The sequence below is a fragment of the Onychomys torridus genome, chromosome 12 (genome assembly GCF_903995425.1).
Source record: "Onychomys torridus chromosome 12, mOncTor1.1, whole genome shotgun sequence".
In the NCBI taxonomy this organism is placed as follows: Eukaryota; Metazoa; Chordata; class Mammalia; order Rodentia; family Cricetidae; genus Onychomys; species Onychomys torridus.
The window spans coordinates 27,164,120-27,185,039 of record NC_050454.1 but is presented as its reverse complement, the minus strand read 5'-3'; positions in this window follow the sequence as shown (position 1 = coordinate 27,185,039).

Here is a 20,920-nt window from a genome sequence, read left to right as displayed (position 1 = left end):
CTCCCCAAATTGTTGGTTCCATAGACATCTACCACCATACCTTGTCTGAGGTGATGGACCTCCTAAAATGGAGTCAGATTTAAATCTAGCTTTGTGAACAAATTAACACTATCTCAGTGGAGTGTCTAAAGTCTTATGAAGTTAGTTTCTGTGACAGTTATAAACAGGCTAGACACCTTCTCTAGATCCTTTTCTTTTAACACTATTAAGTTATCTTATAGCCACTGCTATCCTTTTGATGCCATTTGCCAAAAATGTTTCATTAGAGCTAAACTGATGATGTTTCCATCTCTTAAATCTTAACTGTGAGCCAAACAAGATTCTTTTCTTTATAGAGTACATAGCCTCAGGTTTTTGTTATAGGTGTAGAAGATGAACTCAAGCACTAGGACCTCTTTCACATAAAATTTGACTAATTGGGATACAGTTCAGAATGAGCATTCAGGACTGTGACCAACTTTCAAATAAAAGAATAACCTTGCTAGTGGTATTCTTAATACTCTAATCACATTTTCAACTCCAAAAGCACAGTATAGATATTTCTTAAAACTTGATATGTACATATAATCAGTTTTATACTTTTCATTTATCTATTCTACTGTGTTGTAGCCTCTGATTTTCACATAAAACTAGTTAACCTTTGCAAACAGAGAAGCTTATGAAAATCTCTGATTACCAATAAGTGTGCAATGTCTGCTAGTCTTATTCTTGCTGATGGACATTTCTATCTTGTCTTAGGGTTTCTATTATATGAAGAGATGCCATGACCATGACAACTCTTATAAAGGAAAACATTTAATTGGGGTTGGATTACAGTTCAGAGGTTTAGTCTATTAACATCATTATCAAGCATGGTGGTATACAGGCAAACATGGTTCTGGAAAAGGAACTGACAGTTATATATCTTGATCCACAGGTAGCAGGAAGAGAGAGTGACACTGGGCTTGGTTTGAGCATTTGAAACCTCAAAGTCTACATCCAGTGACACACTTCCTCCAACAAGACCCTACTTACTCCAAAAAGGTACACCTCTTAATAGTGCCATTCTCTATGAGCTTTTACGGACCATTTTTCAATAAAGCCACCACATATCTCTACAGCTTCCTGTCTCTGTGTCTCCTGTTTGGTCTTAATAAAACATGAAAGATCTTGCACATTTTATTATCCAAGTCAACAGAAAACATTTAAATTATCTGTGTAATTTGAAATATATTCCATACTTCAAATGAGAAAAAGTTTGTAAATGCTTCTAAGTTTCAAAAATTGAAGTTGTTAATAGTGTTTTTGACATCTATCATTCCCTCAGCCTTCAATATTTTCATGAACAGAGATTGCCTCCCTTACATAGCAGAGTCCAAATGGTCTCTGCTTGAATGTGAATTGCCCATTTGAGTCCTTTATTATGTTGATGCCCTGTAATTATGCTTTAATTAAATAATGATGTAAGATAATGCACCAGTGCACATATTAAAAGAATTCAATCCATAAATCAATCATAAGATAATAAACCTGAGGCAGTGTCTGGAGGTAGGGAATATATTAGTAAATATGATGCTACGAAAAAAGTGAAGATTTTCTTTGCTTTTATGTTTTATAAAACAATCTGAGACTTTGGAAATTTTTCTTTTAAAATTTATTATGTATATTTTTGGTACTAATATATTAATTTTTAAGTTCATATGTGTATATAATAAAATACGATCAGCTCTATTCCACATTTCTCTGTGAACCCCCCCCCCATTTCTACTAGCATAAACTCTTTCCATCTTTGTCTCTTTTTATAAACCACTAAGTCCAGTTAGTGCTACATATCTATCTATCTATCTATCTATCTATCTATCTATCTATCTATCTATCTATCTATCTATCTGGGACTATCCACTAGAGCATGGGCAACCAACTAGAGTTTACAACCTTAACAAATAATAATTCCCTTTCCCAGCAGCTCTCCATTGCAAACAACCCCTATGGTGTGTTCCCCAAAATATTGTAGTACACCCTAATAAACTTATGTGGGGTCTGAGAACAGAACAGCCACTAGATACAGAGGCTAGAAAATGATGGTACTCACGCCTTTAATCCTAGCATTTCAGAGGCAGAAATCTGTCTGGATCTCTGTGAGTTCAAGGCCACATTGGAAACAGCCAGGCATGGTGACACAGGCCTTTAATCCCAGGAAGTCATGGCAGAAAGCAGAACGGTATTTAAGACATGAAGATCAGGAACTAGAGCTGCTTAAGCTTTTCAGCTTTTAGCAGCAGTTCAGCTGAGATCCATTGGGATGAGGACTCAGAGGCTTCCAGTCTGGGGAAACAGAATCAGCTGAGGAATTGGCAAGGTGAGGAAGCTGTGGCTTGTTCTGCTCCTCTGATCTTCCAGCATTTGCCCCAAAACCTGGCTCTGGGTTTGTTTTATTAATAAGACTCTTTAAGATTCATGCTATAAACCCCTCATTAGGGGCGGACAAGTTTTAACTTAATGCTTTTCAGCTTAAGTTTGCCAATTCAACTTGAAAAACCTTCATGACACTCAATATAACTTTTAGACTATTCTTTTGTTACTTTTGATGATAACCTGGGATATAACTCTTTGAAGCTTTTAGTGTTTGAATAGTACAATTGCAGGAATTTTTTTCCTTGCCTTTTCTACTCTGCTTATTTCAGCCCCTTCTTGTTCAATTTTCAGTACTGATTGATTAGTTAAATGTTAGCTACATTGATGTATTGTGATTAATCGATCCAGAAATCCAGACACTGTGAAATCAGTAGCCCAAGGGAGACTAAGGACTGCTTGAACTGAGAGTAGACATTGTCATTTTCTACCTAATGCTGTTCAGCAGGCATAAGCCTCTCTTTCCCTGCTTCCTGTATAGCATGGTGTAAACATCTCTGTCCCATTGTGTCCTCACTGCCACGATGGACTGAAAACTCAGAAACTGTGATTAAAGCAGTCTATTCTTCCTTCAGGTTTATTTATGCCAGATATTTGCAACAGTGACAGGAAGTGTGACTAATACTGCTTATTTGATTCTAATTCCAGCATTGGAAAGGAGAATATATACTGAGAAAACTGAAAAATACTTTTGAGAACACTAAGAAAAGACACCAATCATATCTTCTATAGGAAGAACTGTGACAGTGATGTGAACCACAATTTATTGATCATCTAGTAGGTACTCGCCCTCTGTTGTTTTCTCTAAGAATATTATTCTACATTTTCAACATTCCTGCAAGGTAGTTATTATCTTCCTTTGACAGTGGGGAAAAAATCTAAGCCTCATGGGGTCTATCTCATTGATTGAAGTCTCACAGTTATAAACTCAAAATCTCAAAAATTGTTCCTGTAAAACTGTGGTATTGTCACATCGTCAATAATGATATTATCAAAACTTCTCTCTGGCCATGAAAAATTTATCTGAGTCATTCATGCAATCACAGGTTTCTCCTAATGACAGGTAGTTTTTCTAGTAAAGGGAAAATAATGATCTTTTTCTCTTTTAACATTTTATTTATAGTCTTCCAGAATTTAATTTACACATAAATTTTGATAATATTAAACCCCTTCTACTCTTCCCTGATTCACCCTCCTACCCATCTGACTTTGTAATTTTTTTTTAATCTTTCAAGATCAATTTGTGCTATCCAAATATTCATGAAAGCATTAGCTACTATCTGAGAGGAAACTGCCTAAGTCTCTCCCAGCTAACAACAGTTACCAATAGCTCAGGAGTTTGGGGTGGGATTCTGTGCCCATTCCCCTTTCCATGCTGGGATTCGGTCTGGACTGGCCTTCCACAGGTTCTACACATCATGGTGGAACCACTGAGTTCATATGTGTAGGTGTCCTGCTGTGTCCACAAGATTTTTTTTTTTTTTTTTTTTTTTTTTGGTGTGTGTGTGTGTGTGTGTGTGTGTGTGTGTGTGTGTGGTCATCCACTGCCACAAACTCTTTCTGCTCCTTCTTTTGAAGTGATCTCTGAGCCAAAGGGCTGCATGGGTGAGATGTATATGTGTTCCTTTAGGACTGAGTATTCTGCAGTCTATTCTTCACTGCACCTTCACCAGGTGTGGGTTTCTGTGTTAGTCACCATCTACTACAAATAGAAGCTTCTCAGAAGAAGGTCAAGAGATGCACTGATGTGTTGGTATAACCAACCATAAACATCAGGAGTTGGCTTAATACTCTGTCCACTTAGCAGTATTTACTAATCCCAGGTAATCTGAGGAAGTTGACGTGGAATCATCCATGTAAACAGCCTTACAACATGCAGTTTTTCTAATGGATTATTCTAATCATTAATGCATTGTATTAGTTGCAACTATAATGTTTTGAATCATAATCATAATTATCATTAAAATAGTTGAAACAATGAGCTAGATAGTCCACTCTCATCTGGAATACATCTGATCAAGTCATGCTACAAACTCTATTAAATGTAGCTCTATTAGCTTAGATTGTGTCCTATATTTAGAAATACATTTACCATAAATATTTTTGCACATATTACCCAGAAGATATAAAATTTATAAAAAGAAATAATTAGAGAATATTGATGATAACATACCTTTCTTGCTGAAGACTTGTAAAGTTATTCTCTTTGTTAGGAATAGAGCATTTTTCCACACATTTTAGAATGGGAACTGGATAGGCAGCTCATATCTTCCTTTTTTTTTTTTTTGTTTTAAATCCAATCTTTATATGACCTCTCCATCCAAACTCAAACATTTCCAGTAGATGCAATTTACTTCATAGTCCTTCCTTCCTACCTTTTTCCCTTCCTTCCTTCTTTCCTTCCTTTTTTCTTTATTCCTTTATTTTATTTTATTTTAATTTTTTTTTCCGAGACAGGGTTTCTCTGTGTAGCTTTGCATCTTTCCTGGATCTCGCTTGGTAGCCCAGGCTGGCCTCGAACTCACAAAGATCCGCCTGCCTCTGCCTCCCGAGTGCTGGGATTAAAGGCGTGCGCCACCACTGCCCGGCAATTCCTTTATTTTTTTGTTTGTTTATTTTGAGAGTGGATCTCTCTACCTGGTACTAGCTATCCTAGAACTCACCATGTAGACCAGGCTGCCCTTTAATTCATAGAGTTCCACCTGATTCTGCTTCTTGAGTACATGGATTAAAGATGTGCTACTTCAAAAATTTCTATACTAATCCTTCCTGCTGACCTCAAACCCCCTAATGGTTAGAAGAAAAGGACACAGTACTTGAAGATGGCAAACTGATAGAACTATAAACCAATATGACAATGGGAGAGCAATAGAAGGTTAAATTGAAGAGCCTGTACATAGTTAGGATATATAAAATTTGCTAGTGAATTAATTAGATTCAAATTTAGAATGTAACAGAGGCACCTTTGTAAATTATGTATCAACTAAGCACCACTAAAAACCACTCTTCACAATAATTATGAATAAAAGAAGGACACGTTTTCATGAAGAAAATGAATCTTGTGAGCTTCCATCTAATTGTGGAGGATATCTTGCAGTGATGCCTACTGAGGATATTGAAATGTTAGCTCAGATGTAGGGTTGAGGTCTCTATGGATCATCATTGAATGTGAGATCTAAAGAGCTAGGACAAAGAGTATCTTTGTGTGACTAGTGTGAATCTTCAGGCAGTGTCTGTTTGTGAACAAAAAATAAGACAGACTTCATAAGCAAAGCATACATTGAAACTATCTTATAAAAGCAACACACTATGAATAAGAACTGGTATGAAAAGTTACCACAAAAAGTAAACGATTAATTTCAATGTGGCATTTCTCACAAATACTTTGTTCTCATTTGTCAATTTAGTTTGTCTCTGGACTTCAGATTGTGCCTTGTTTCTGAAGTTCTGTGTTTGGCCCTTAGACCTCTGGCTTTTTAGATCATAAAACCTGATTCTTTTTAACCATGGAATACAAAACATGTCCTCTGTCAACTGCAAATACTATGTCTACATTCATTCTCCACTACTAGTCAACTACTAAGGCTTACACTCAGTTTTTTTTCTTTAAAGACTATCATTACTTAACCATATGCCCAGTAAGTATACATTATGCATCCATTTTTTATTTGCTCAAAATGTACAATGCCCAAATGACTGTGTTAAATTCTGTGGAGAATAAAAATATGCAAATATAGTCCTTGCTCTAATGATATACTATCTAGTAGATAGCAAAAAATGAAACCCTCCAAGGACATTGATAGAATATTTAAGAATTTTTGCCTTTGAATATTTGTCATAATTCAAATAAATAAGTAGAACAAATGAATGAAAAGGACTTAGGAATTAGATGGTGTCTCTGGTATTGGAATAGCTATATTGGTAGCACTAGCCACAACTTGACTATCCTTGCACATGTCTGGGAAGGCTCCATCTTGATCAGTATGATTGCTCTAAAGGAACCCTTCTTATTCTTTAAATAATTCATTTCTTCCCTCAAATTTTCCTAGTTCCCTGTTCCAGACCAGTAGAACACAGGGTATTAGTGAAGTTGAGAAGCATTCAACAATGGCTGTGGGCTGACATGGAATTCTGACCACTGTCCTCAACCTTGCTATAAAACCATAGTCCCTGGACCAGCAGCAGTGGCTGCCCCCTATTCAGAGCACCCTGCTATCAGTGTCTTACTGGTTTAAAGTCTGCCTTTTAATAGATGGAAGAGTGATTCTGGTGTACATGAAAGCTTTTCAAGCATTGTTTCTGGGCCTCTTGAAAGCATGTTATTTCCACAAGTCCTTCCCTAAGTCAAAAAAGAAGGAACCAAACCAAAGTACAAGTCTGCCTCTAGTTTACAATATTAAAACAGAGATACAGGCTTCTGCAAATGATACCAACAGGTCAGGGGAAAGATCCTCTTTCATGTCTCTGTATCCATGACTTCAAATAATTTATCTGAATACAAGCCATTTTCTAGCCTTTAAAATGGGAGAATCTCATGACATTATGTGCTTGTTACAAAGCTGAAATGAGATGTTGTATTTGAAGAATCTCGTGGAATCTGTAGAATTATAGATTTTATAATGACTATACATGCTCTAAAATAGTATAATCACTAGTAATTTCATTATTGCATTATTTCTCCTGATTTCTACACCAACTGTTCTATTAAGAAAAGCCAATGGAATGACTTGTTAACAAAGCAAGTCTTAAATTATCCTTCGTAGTTCCCAGCTACAAAACTTAGGAGAAACATTTTGATCTTTGCCCATGTTGTTTTCCATCACAACAAAGATATCCCTATTGCCTGCAGTATAAATTATATCTTCTTCAATTTTTCTAGGAATAAGAATTGATTCCAGTGTAAGTAGTTAGTTTTGCAATGAGACATAGAGATCAGCAGAAGAGAAGTAGGGGAACCATACAAGTAAAGAGGTTAGTAATAAAGATGATGCCATAAAACCACTTACCATAGCAGGTGGCTAGAATTGAATCTTGATGGGAAATTCTTGAAACTATGATAGTAGAAGCAGTGAGAAGACTGATGTGGTCACAAGTCAAAAATTCAGGCAGCCTCTAGAACCTAGAAAAGATGAGGAAAGAGGGTCCTTCTAGATCTTCTAGAAGAAATATAGCACTAATTACATATATCTAGATTGTAGCCAGTAAAATTGATTGTGAGCTACTGAATTCCAAAAGTGCAATATAATAAATGTGTATTGAACCAGGACATGAAAGTCAGATACTTAGAACATAGTCAGAGTGGTGAAGTGGGGAATAATGGCAGGCATTTTCCTTCCAGTACCAGGATGAATGAGATTTCTAAAATATCACACTAGATGTCAATTATGATACTGTATTCTTAATATTACCTTTCCTCTTCTGTCCCTCTTCATCTATCAAGCTCAGATTGTTGCCTCAGATCCAGATGAATTAGCATCTTTGCTGAAGTGTTCTTCTCTACAGCAGGCAGAAGTGACTTTGTGTGCTCCCTGCAGGCTTCATTGGAATACTGCTTATTCACTAAGTGTTTTGAATGTTTAGAATTATCACTAGATGTTTGAGTCCTTGAGTTTAAAGGACCACCTTTAATGCATTTGACAGTCCCATGTGTAATGTCTGCTGTAGTGCCATGTGCAGAATATCTGAGAACTTAGGCCACAAAGACGTGATGAATAAATGATCTTTTATTTTTAACATGTGGGTGTCAACTCAAATGGACGTTATTTTATAATCCTTCAAACCTCCTACAGCACCATAGAGGCCCTCAATATAATATTTCTCAGCATTCTATATCCTTGTCTTATTTTCACATCAGCAAGTTATATAAGAAATCTGTCCCTGAACAGGGACATTTGTTGTTCAATAGCATCCAAATTTAGAACCTGTTTAGAGGCCAGCCTGGTCTACATTGGAGTTCCAGGCCAGCCAAGACTACTTTGTGAGACCTGTCTCAAAACTAGCAAACAAACAATAACAGCATGATAATCTATTCTCATTAACCTCAAGATATACCCTGCCACTTCAAGGAAACACAGGTGCAGAAACCCAACAAGTGCCTGTAAAAATTAAGAAACTCGCCATTGGTTGCATATTTATTTGTCTATTAGGAGAAATACCATGTTACTATCACAGACAGGCTAGCAGAATGCAAGAGGGTATATATTTTAGTCCTCTTTGTTTCTACAACATTTGTAGCCTCTACTAAGCAGAGAACAGCTGTTACACTGGCAGTCTGCAGTATATTTTGGGCAAGTAGGGCAGAAGGGTGACTAATGTGCACTGTAATGGCAATATAAGTGACTCACTGGAGTGCAATTATCAGTAGAATTGTTGCACGCCTGGTTTATGATTAGGTTAATCCGTTCTTTAGTTTATTTTGCTCTGTGTCTTCCTCTGGCAAATGAACATTTTGTTATCTTGCCTGGGGACTCCAGTTGTTGACTTTATTTCCATATGTCCCTTAGCTAAATTTCATGTCACTTTTGCCTGAAGTTGCTGATTTCTTTGGTTTGTGTTTAACCCCATAGATGAGGTTGCAAACTGAATCACCATGCAAAGTTCAAGCAATGTGAAACTCCCAAGTCATCATAGGCTGTAGCACCCCAGATTTTCTTTAGAGAATCTATTACTTTCTTTTCACTGCTTTTCTTGCTTAACTTGGTTTTCTGTCATCATTATGATACTGTGGGATGAGATAGCATCGGGTTTTTTTGTTTGTTTGTTCTTTGTTTTTTGTTCTTTGCATATCAGAGAACACATCCCAGAGACAACTCGTAGGTGCCTCCCAATTCAAAAATGACCTCATGGAGCATCCTATTGTTATGACCTAACATTACAAAGGCAATTAACACTCTCAAAATATGTTTCTTAATTTTCCTATTTATATTTGAAAAAAAAACACAACAAAACAAAACACCCTATATTTCCTCCTTCTTGTAACACAATTCTGTGTAAAATGATTTTAATGAATTTTTAATAGTCCAGGTAGAATCTTTTTTCTAAACATGATGGATTATCACATGGTCCCTGTTACTACTTGTTCATCTCTTGCATGACTCTCTTCTTTGAAATATGGGTAGAATCTATAACCTAGTCCTAATCAATAGAATAGGGTGAATAGAATAGCAATTAAGAGTCTCTTCTGAATACCTTGATAAAGACCCTCACAGGGAAGAGCCCACATGGAAAGGGATTGTGAGCATTTGCTCCTTCTTGAGAGTGGCTCTACCAGCAGTTCACAAAATCAACTGGTACCCAGGCTTGACATTATGGGGACTCAATGCTACCAATGTGCTTGTGCAAAGGGAAATGTGTGTTTCCCTAAATGAGACTCCAGATATGAAAGCGGCTGGCCAAACTTTTCTTCAGTTGATGAGAATACAATTATAAAATTCAGGTAATCTGTGCCAAGAATCATGAACAAAAGCACATAGGAAGATAAGGTAATTTTATTAGAAATTCTGACTTCATGGCAATTCATGAAGATCAATACAGCAATAATCCAAATTTTCTAGAACTCAGTTGCTTTGGGCTTTTTTCTACAATCATTCATATATCTATATAATATATACACATAAGTAAATATTATAAATTATTGTTACACAGACCATTTTTAGATAGCCAGGTTACTTACCTGCAAAATTGAATATTAAGTAACTCTCTGTTGTACCATTATCTTTACTATAATGGAAAATAATGATATCTTGAAATTTCCATAATTACAAATCATGTAATACATGAAGGAATATATTACAAGGTTTAAACCCCTTAGGCTTAGAGTAACATTAATTTCCCCCTTTTAATTTCTTCCTTTTGTAAATCATCATTTCTTGCCTTCTTTCTTCATGAATGACTTGTTAACAAAGCAAGTCTTAAATTATCCTTCGTAGTTCCCAGCTACAAAACTTAGGAGAAACATTTTGATCTTTGCCCATGTTGTTTTCCATCACAACAAAGATATCCCTATTGCCTGCAGTATAAATTATATCTTCTTCAATTTTTCTAGGAATAAGAATTGATTCCAGTGTAAGTAGTTAGTTTTGCAATGAGACATAGAGATCAGCAGAAGAGAAGTAGGGGAACCATACAAGTAAAGAGGTTAGTAATAAAGATGATGCCATAAAACCACTTACCATAGCAGGTGGCTAGAATTGAATCTTGATGGGAAATTCTTGAAACTATGATAGTAGAAGCAGTGAGAAGACTGATGTGGTCACAAGTCAAAAATTCAGGCAGCCTCTAGAACCTAGAAAAGATGAGGAAAGAGGGTCCTTCTAGATCTTCTAGAAGAAATATAGCACTAATTACATATATCTAGATTGTAGCCAGTAAAATTGATTGTGAGCTACTGAATTCCAAAAGTGCAATATAATAAATGTGTATTGAACCAGGACATGAAAGTCAGATACTTAGAACATAGTCAGAGTGGTGAAGTGGGGAATAATGGCAGGCATTTTCCTTCCAGTACCAGGATGAATGAGATTTCTAAAATATCACACTAGATGTCAATTATGATACTGTATTCTTAATATTACCTTTCCTCTTCTGTCCCTCTTCATCTATCAAGCTCAGATTGTTGCCTCAGATCCAGATGAATTAGCATCTTTGCTGAAGTGTTCTTCTCTACAGCAGGCAGAAGTGACTTTGTGTGCTCCCTGCAGGCTTCATTGGAATACTGCTTATTCACTAAGTGTTTTGAATGTTTAGAATTATCACTAGATGTTTGAGTCCTTGAGTTTAAAGGACCACCTTTAATGCATTTGACAGTCCCATGTGTAATGTCTGCTGTAGTGCCATGTGCAGAATATCTGAGAACTTAGGCCACAAAGACGTGATGAATAAATGATCTTTTATTTTTAACATGTGGGTGTCAACTCAAATGGACGTTATTTTATAATCCTTCAAACCTCCTACAGCACCATAGAGGCCCTCAATATAATATTTCTCAGCATTCTATATCCTTGTCTTATTTTCACATCAGCAAGTTATATAAGAAATCTGTCCCTGAACAGGGACATTTGTTGTTCAATAGCATCCAAATTTAGAACCTGTTTAGAGGCCAGCCTGGTCTACATTGGAGTTCCAGGCCAGCCAAGACTACTTTGTGAGACCTGTCTCAAAACTAGCAAACAAACAATAACAGCATGATAATCTATTCTCATTAACCTCAAGATATACCCTGCCACTTCAAGGAAACACAGGTGCAGAAACCCAACAAGTGCCTGTAAAAATTAAGAAACTCGCCATTGGTTGCATATTTATTTGTCTATTAGGAGAAATACCATGTTACTATCACAGACAGGCTAGCAGAATGCAAGAGGGTATATATTTTAGTCCTCTTTGTTTCTACAACATTTGTAGCCTCTACTAAGCAGAGAACAGCTGTTACACTGGCAGTCTGCAGTATATTTTGGGCAAGTAGGGCAGAAGGGTGACTAATGTGCACTGTAATGGCAATATAAGTGACTCACTGGAGTGCAATTATCAGTAGAATTGTTGCACGCCTGGTTTATGATTAGGTTAATCCGTTCTTTAGTTTATTTTGCTCTGTGTCTTCCTCTGGCAAATGAACATTTTGTTATCTTGCCTGGGGACTCCAGTTGTTGACTTTATTTCCATATGTCCCTTAGCTAAATTTCATGTCACTTTTGCCTGAAGTTGCTGATTTCTTTGGTTTGTGTTTAACCCCATAGATGAGGTTGCAAACTGAATCACCATGCAAAGTTCAAGCAATGTGAAACTCCCAAGTCATCATAGGCTGTAGCACCCCAGATTTTCTTTAGAGAATCTATTACTTTCTTTTCACTGCTTTTCTTGCTTAACTTGGTTTTCTGTCATCATTATGATACTGTGGGATGAGATAGCATCGGGTTTTTTGTTTGTTTGTTCTTTGTTTTTTGTTCTTTGCATATCAGAGAACACATCCCAGAGACAACTCGTAGGTGCCTCCCAATTCAAAAATGACCTCATGGAGCATCCTATTGTTATGACCTAACATTACAAAGGCAATTAACACTCTCAAAATATGTTTCTTAATTTTCCTATTTATATTTGAAAAAAAACACAACAAAACAAAACACCCTATATTTCCTCCTTCTTGTAACACAATTCTGTGTAAAATGATTTTAATGAATTTTTAATAGTCCAGGTAGAATCTTTTTTCTAAACATGATGGATTATCACATGGTCCCTGTTACTACTTGTTCATCTCTTGCATGACTCTCTTCTTTGAAATATGGGTAGAATCTATAACCTAGTCCTAATCAATAGAATAGGGTGAATAGAATAGCAATTAAGAGTCTCTTCTGAATACCTTGATAAAGACCCTCACAGGGAAGAGCCCACATGGAAAGGGATTGTGAGCATTTGCTCCTTCTTGAGAGTGGCTCTACCAGCAGTTCACAAAATCAACTGGTACCCAGGCTTGACATTATGGGGACTCAATGCTACCAATGTGCTTGTGCAAAGGGAAATGTGTGTTTCCCTAAATGAGACTCCAGATATGAAAGCGGCTGGCCAAACTTTTCTTCAGTTGATGAGAATACAATTATAAAATTCAGGTAATCTGTGCCAAGAATCATGAACAAAAGCACATAGGAAGATAAGGTAATTTTATTAGAAATTCTGACTTCATGGCAATTCATGAAGATCAATACAGCAATAATCCAAATTTTCTAGAACTCAGTTGCTTTGGCTTTTTTCTACAATCATTCATATATCTATATAATATATACACATAAGTAAATATTATAAATTATTGTTACACAGACCATTTTTTTAGATAGCCAGGTTACTTACCTGCAAAATTGAATATTAAGTAACTCTCTGTTGTACCATTATCTTTACTATAATGGAAAATAATGATATCTTGAAATTTCCATAATTACAAAATCATGTAATACATGAAGGAATATATTACAAGGTTTAAACCCCTTAGGCTTAGAGTAAACATTAATTTCCCCCTTTTAATTTCTTCCTTTTGTAAATCATCATTTCTTGCCTTCTTTCTTCATATCTGTCCCACCTAGGCTAGTCTTTATTGTCTTTCTTCCCCTTCGTCCCTCCTCTCTTCCATTCCCTTCCCCCTCTCTCCCTCCTTTCCTCCCCCCTCCTTTCCTCTCTTCCTCCTTCCTTTCTTATTTCTTTCCATATTTCTCTTTCCATAGTGTACATTACATTTATCTCCATTTATTCCCTCTCCTTATTGGATTCCAGTTTGTGACAAACTTCCCTAAGAAAGATTGCTTTCCACCAATCATACTCCCAGTCTTTATTCCTATGTACTTAAAATTCACTACTTAAAATGTAAACTGAAACCAATGTAGAAATTTCTTATCATTTTAAAGGAAAGAACATATTTATATAAATACGTATAAATCTCTACAGTTATATTTACACTTGCTTGTGAAGTGTGGTTTTACTCTCTGTCATCTAGTGACACCATCACTGTACAGTGCAGGTGGGATGCTGGACAAAGGCTTTGTATAGGTGAGATTTCTCTCACATTCTGTTTCTACACATCAGACATACCACCACCATTGTTAAGCCCCATACTTTGTAAATACTTCTTTCACAATTTCAGAGTTGTGCAAATAAAGTCTGAAGTATTATTACTTGGATTTTTAAAAGAAATATGAACGTACAAAAAAAGTACCAAGTAGATTTTCTCACTGGCAATGAAATGTATGGAAAGCCTTTTCCTTGTTATTGCTATCCACTTATAGTGTTCTTACATATACACTCAAAAAGCCTGTGAGAGTACAGAATAGTCTATGGTTTATTTCCTGTTACTTAAATGAGGGTTTTTTTTTTTTTTTTGCACACAAAATAGGTAAAGTCAAGCTTCTTTAATGTACTGAATCTGAATTAAAAGAGGACAAATACATCATTTATAGGATTAAAATGCTCCAGTAAACAAATACAGAAATGCCACTTTCGTGACTATTCACAAATCAGTTATTTACCTTTTAGTGTGACCATTAGAATTTAATGCAACATTAACACCCCTGACAATCACATTGGACATTTTCTTCTCTATCCTTCAGTTGCACCCAACTATTAGTTCTTCATGAGATTCTTATGATGTAATTAGTAAAGTCTTAGTTCCATAGAGAGATTAGCTTTGGAGGGAAAACAGATGTATCTTTTAAAACATTTTTTTTTGACTCACTGACTTTTTTTAGCATCATATTTTATATTCTTGGGTACTTTCCCTTTTGTGACAATCCATTGCACACTGGTGGAGTACAGCTTTGTCCATGTGCATACACTAAAGTGAATGGGTGTGGAGCAGCAACAAAGGGGATGTTCTATATGTTCACTTGTTCCCAGCAGGCTTTTCGCGACTTTGTTGGGATTCTATAGCCTGGAATCTGATCATTTATCTCTTCTTCTTTTGTAAATGTGCAAATAACACAGTCCTGTTTTAAAATAAATGCTATCTTTATTTTTGTCTGCTGCCATTGTTGTCTGTTTGTATCAAAGAATATGAACACAGTTGAAATACTAAGCAAGAAGAGGTAAAAAATATGGCTCATTCTTGATCAAGCAGGGGAATCTAAGACAAAGTCTAGTTCAGTTTCTAACTGAGGTAGACTAGTATAGGGGTTGCTTTGATCACTTTCACAACCAATTGGCCTGGGGTATGTCCACACCCATCTAAAAAAAATCATGCATTGGACAACCTGAGACATGTAGATACATGTATTAGATGTAAGAACATATTCTAAGCAAACATACCCAAAAAGCAATCCAGTGTACCACTTTAATATCTCACAAAATAGACTCCAAACTAAAACTAATCATAATAGATAGAAAAGGACACAATGTACTCACCAAAGCAAAAAGTCCACCCAGGGGATATTACAAGTCTAAACTCATATGAACCAATCAGAAGGACACCCAGGCTCATAAGAAAAGCACTACTGCAGCTTAAATCACATACTGGCCTTCACACACTGATAGTGATAGACTTCAATACCCAGTCTTGACAGTAGAGAGTTCATACAGTCAAAAACAGAACAGGGAAATGCTAGACATAACAGACATTACAAACAATGTATACTTAACAGATATTTACATAACCAAAACACAAAAGAATGTATCATTGTCTCACAGTTCATGGAATTTTTTTCAAAAGTTGACCACATGTCTGGACTCCCACCAAGTCTGAATAGATATAAGAAAATTGAAAAAAAAAAAACAAAAAACAAACCCTGAATCTTATTTGGCCAACATAGATTAAAGCTGGATATCAACAAGAACAGAAAGCTTACAAACTCACTGGATAACTTCCTACTAAATGAAAAATGGGTCCAGTCAGAAATTAAGAAAGAAATTAAAAATGTTTAGAACTGAATGAAAATGACAGCACAACATACCCAAACTTACAGGGCACCATGAAGGTGGTTTTAAGAGGCAACCTAATAGCACTAAACTACTGCATTTTTTTTAAGAAAAGGAGATTGGGCAGGCCCCATGGGAAGGTTCCCCTTTTCCAAAACCCCAGGCAGACCCTGCAATCTCCATGCCCTGCCCCCATGCCTATCTGCCTGAGACCCCAGCCACTTCATGAGACTCAGAGACCAGCTCCCAGCTCCCATCTGGCCAGGAACTCCCATATGGGCCAGAGAGAGGCTTCCTGAATCTGTCAGCTCTGTCTGGACCAAAAGCACTGATAAGACCAAGAACGAATCCACAAGGAGATGGGCAGACATCAAAGCACAAGTACATACAACAAAATAAAGAGCAATACAGCATCACCAGAACCTAGCCCTTCTCCAACAGCTAGACCTGAACATCAAAAAATAGAAGAAGCAGAAGAAAACAACCTTATGAATAACATCATGAAGAGGCTAGAGGCTTATAAATGAAATGGAAGAACAGTCAAACAAAAAAAAAATGGGAAGAACACTATAAAATACTAGAGGAAAGTACAAATAAAGCAGAAGAAAAAATAACCCCCTGAAAGAAAATCATGAAAAAGCAATGAAACAGATGAGGGAAACAGTCCAAGACCTGAAAAGGGAAATAGAAAAAATGAAGAAGACACAAACAGGGAATGCTGGAAATAGAAAATCTGAGTAAACAAACAGGAACTTCAGATACAAGTATAACCAACCGAATGCAAGAAATGGAAGAGAGGATCTCTAGCATTGAAGATACAGTAGAAGAAATAGATCCATCAGACAAAGAAAACACTAAAGCCAACAAAGTCATGACCCAAACTGTCCAAGAAATTTGGAACACCATGAAAAGACCAAACCTACGAATAATAGGGATAGAGGGAGGAGAAGAATACCAACTCAAAGGCACAGAAAATATATCCAACAAGATCATAGAAGAAAACTTTCCCAACCTAAAGAAGGAAATACCTATGAAGATACAAGAAGCCTATAAAACACCAAACAGACTAGACCCCTTTGCCCCCAAAAAAGTTCCCTTGCCACATAATAATTAAGCAACTAAACGTGCATAATAAAGAAAGAATATTAAGAGCAGAAAAGGAAAAAGGCCAAGTGACTTATAAAGGCAAACCCATCAGAACACCTGATTTCTCAATGGAGACTTTGAAAGCCAGAAGGACTGTAGCGATAACACCGGTGCTACCACCACCCATTCATCATGTCTGAATGAGGGGCTGTGGATCGAAAAACAGAGACAAGAGACAGTGGGTCATTCATGTCAGCAGAATGCCAAATGCCATTTATTGAAAGAGGGAGGAAACCTTAAATACAGGTTTACAGCACAGTGGGAGAACCCCTGGAGGGCAGAAGTTTGATGTTTACAATCTTACATCTAAGCTGTTGATGCCCAAGTGCAGGATACACAAACAAGGAACTTCCCTAAAGCATTCAGGATGGTAGAGACTGGCAGGGAATCAGCATAGGGAGGACATCAAGGTCAAGGTTAGCAAGCAAGGCAACAGCTACTCAAATTGGGGTGCCAGGGCACGACAGGTCCCCCCTTTTTACTAAAAAATGAGCTTCTGACTTAGGTTGCATGGGACGTCAGCAGGTTACCTTACCCATCATGGAGACACCTGCCCTGGCCACACAGGTGCTCTGTCTTAGGTTGGCAACTGCCCCCCAGGAATTACCCATCTCTGAATATTCATTATTATTCAGTCTCAACCACATGAGCTGTAGAGTTAACTGCTGTCAAAGATCTCAAAGTGGCACTGGGCTTGCAATCTGTGTGACACAGAAAAGACCAACAGAAGTCCTAATCCACCCATAGCCAGTAGGCTAAAGGCAATTGAGCCATTCCCTTCCTTAACGAGCCTTACTGCAAATTGGAGTCCTTGTAAGATGGTATCCCAAAAGCAAATGGAACTTGAGTTTATAAATTTATAACTTTCAAAGCCAATCAAAATGTATATAACTACTGAATTAAATTTAACATGCCCAATAGAATGAAAGAGTAATTAACTGTGTTAGCTACTTTTGCTGCCAGGGTATCCATTGTGCTAGCTGTAGTGAAATGACAATCCCAGAATCAGTAGCAGTGGCTGCCACTACTTTAACAGCAACAATGGCAACAGCAATGTCAAATTCTCTTCTGGAGCATGTGAGCATAACTGTGTCTAACTGCCACGGTCCACTGGCATGGACACACCTCCAGGAACACGAACCACCAAGGCCCATTTTTCTTGATCCCAGCACGACTTAAGCTGGCAGCTCAGCAAAAGAACAACTAAGAACCATAAAGAAAAACAAAAACAAAAACAGACAGAAGACAAGGAGCATAACTAATGGTCTCATAATGGCTACATTCAGGCTCACAAATTTTAAGGTATCTTCAAAAGGGGTTAGATGAATTTCAGGAGGCCAATAAATGTTGCATAGAGCCACTCCTGAAAAGTAGCTACTACAGCAGCTTGAAGAGGGGTGCAAAAATGAAAAAGACTTAGCTGGCATGGTTGTGTTAACAAATGGAAGCCATTGACCTTCAGGATTATCCTTAATCTCCAAGGTGTCTAGGTGACATGTTCTCAAACATACTTGAAAGAGCACTTATCATACATTATCTTCTGAAGAATCCAACCGCATGGCTACAGTTCCTAGGGTTACATGAATGCTTGCCAAGGCTGGCCATATTGGGCTCTCAATCCCCATTGGCATCAGAAGGGGAGAGTTTTTCATGAAGCCCCAATAGGTCTCTGCCATACTGGGATTCAGCAGCAGCCGCAGGTCACACACAGTACTCAGGAACCCAAAGAAGATCCTCATTGTCCTGCAGAAAGACACAAACAGAACCTCAGGCCCATACCAACACTGGATTGGGTCCCTTCCAAGTGCCAGTAGAAAGATCCTTCCATTGCACCAGAGGATGATTTGCAACAGGAGTCCTCCAGTGCTTATCTGCAGCGGATACTCCAGCAGAATCCACCAATAAAAAATTTAAAATGTATAAAACAAGGGAAAGAATAGAATGTGGAGAGGAGAGACGAGCCCCTAGCTCCCCCCTTTTTACTTTAGCAATATATGTTTTTAAGGTATGATGGCAGCATTCCACTATAGCCTGTCTTGAGGACTATAAGGAATACCAGTCTTATTAACAATAGAAAAATCTTGGCAGAATTTTGAAAATCCCGTACTGCTATAGGCAGGACCATTATCAGTCTTTATGCATTTTAGCACTCCCATATAAGCAAAAGCATGAAGACAATGATTCTTTACATCCTTAACCTTTTTCGCTGAATGTGCAGAGGCAAAAATTAGAGAGGAATATGTATCAATAGACACATCGACATATTGTAATTTTCCAAAGGAAGGCATGTGTGTGGCATCCATCTGCCACACATGATTAGGTAAAAGTCCTAGGGGATTAACCCCCAAATTAGAAACAGGTAAAAATTCAACACAAAGGGCATGCTTTAACTATCTGGATGGCTTTTTCCCAGGTTATGCCTGTACGATAACAAAGAAATCCAACATTAAGATGATAAAATTGATGCAACTGAGTAGCCTTTTCAAAGGCAGAACAAATTAATATGACAGCCATACAAGTAATGGCGTCAGCCCTCTGATTACCTTCAATTAGAGGTCCAGGCAATTGAGTATGAGCTTTGATATGGCCCACATAAAGGGTATGTGAGCGGGACCATATAAGTCCTTGCACTTGCACTAAATACTCATGAATGGGAGAAATAGATGGCATGTAGGCTGTTGTCTCCAAAGGCATGGCACATGCCACATATTGGCTATCAGTATAAATATTTACATTCTCATCAGAAAACATCTGTAAAGCAAGCAACAGTGCCTGTACCTCTGTCATCTGGGCAGAAGTGCCCTGGAATTTAATTTTCTTTACTATGTTACCAGAAACCACCACAGCAAAACCATTTGAAGTACTATCAGTAAATACCACACAGGCCTGAGAAATAGGAGTCAATGTACTATCTTGGGAAATATAACAGGATGAAATTTTAAAAATTGACACTCATCATTGGAGGGGTAGTGAGTATCAAACTGACCCTGCATGGAGCATGTCAATGTGGTCCAATCATTACTATTAGCTTGCAACCATGCTATTTGAGACTGGGTGTATGGGGTCACCACAATATCTGGCTCCTTACCAAAAGTTTGAACACTGATCTTGATTCCCTTAAATATAATCTGAGCAACAGCCTGAGGATAAGGAGTAATGGTTTTCACTGGAAGCTGGGGAATGTACCCATAGAATAGGCATAGAATAGGACCTGTTTGCCAAAACACTCCAGTAGGTGAATGAGAAAAACAAAATATCAAATACAATAAGAAAGATCTATATATTGCATGTAAGCTTAATCCAGAGCCTCTTGCACACATTGTAGGGCTGTGTTGCTCCCATGAGAAGCATGGTTTTATTCACAGCTCTAAGATCCTGTAATAGCCTCCATTTTCCTGACTTCTAGTAGAGGCCAGTTGGGCTCTCAGGATTCTTGTGAAATTATAGATATATCTAGCACCAGAATCCAGTAATCTTTCAATCTCAATCCCATATCATTTTATTTTTAATTTAGGCTGTTTATCATTGATAACTGTTTATCAAAATACCTTTTCTCCTGCACTTCCAAAGCCTCCAGTTCTATATATAAGCACCATTTTGCATTTAAAATATGAAAGCAATAATAATTGAGCAATTCTACCACCAGCTTCTATTTCCATGGTCCTTTTTATATATGCCAATTATAAAAATATTAAATACAGGTAACTTTAGGTAATATTCTTCTAGAGTATTTTTATAAAATCTTAAAAGGAAGATACTTTTTTTTATAGATTCCAAGTAACACATTAATGCAAACAGCCAATTATTAACAGTGTGGACCAAACAATTTACCTGCATTTTATTTACTGGAAAAATAATTTTGTAACATCTTTATCAGTAAGAGATTATTTTTATGGATTTATCTTAGCAACAACATTATTTAATAAGCTAACAACCCAATCCATTTCAGGTGTTATATCTCTCTAGAATTCTAGAAAACAACCTAAAGAGCTGAGCTAAA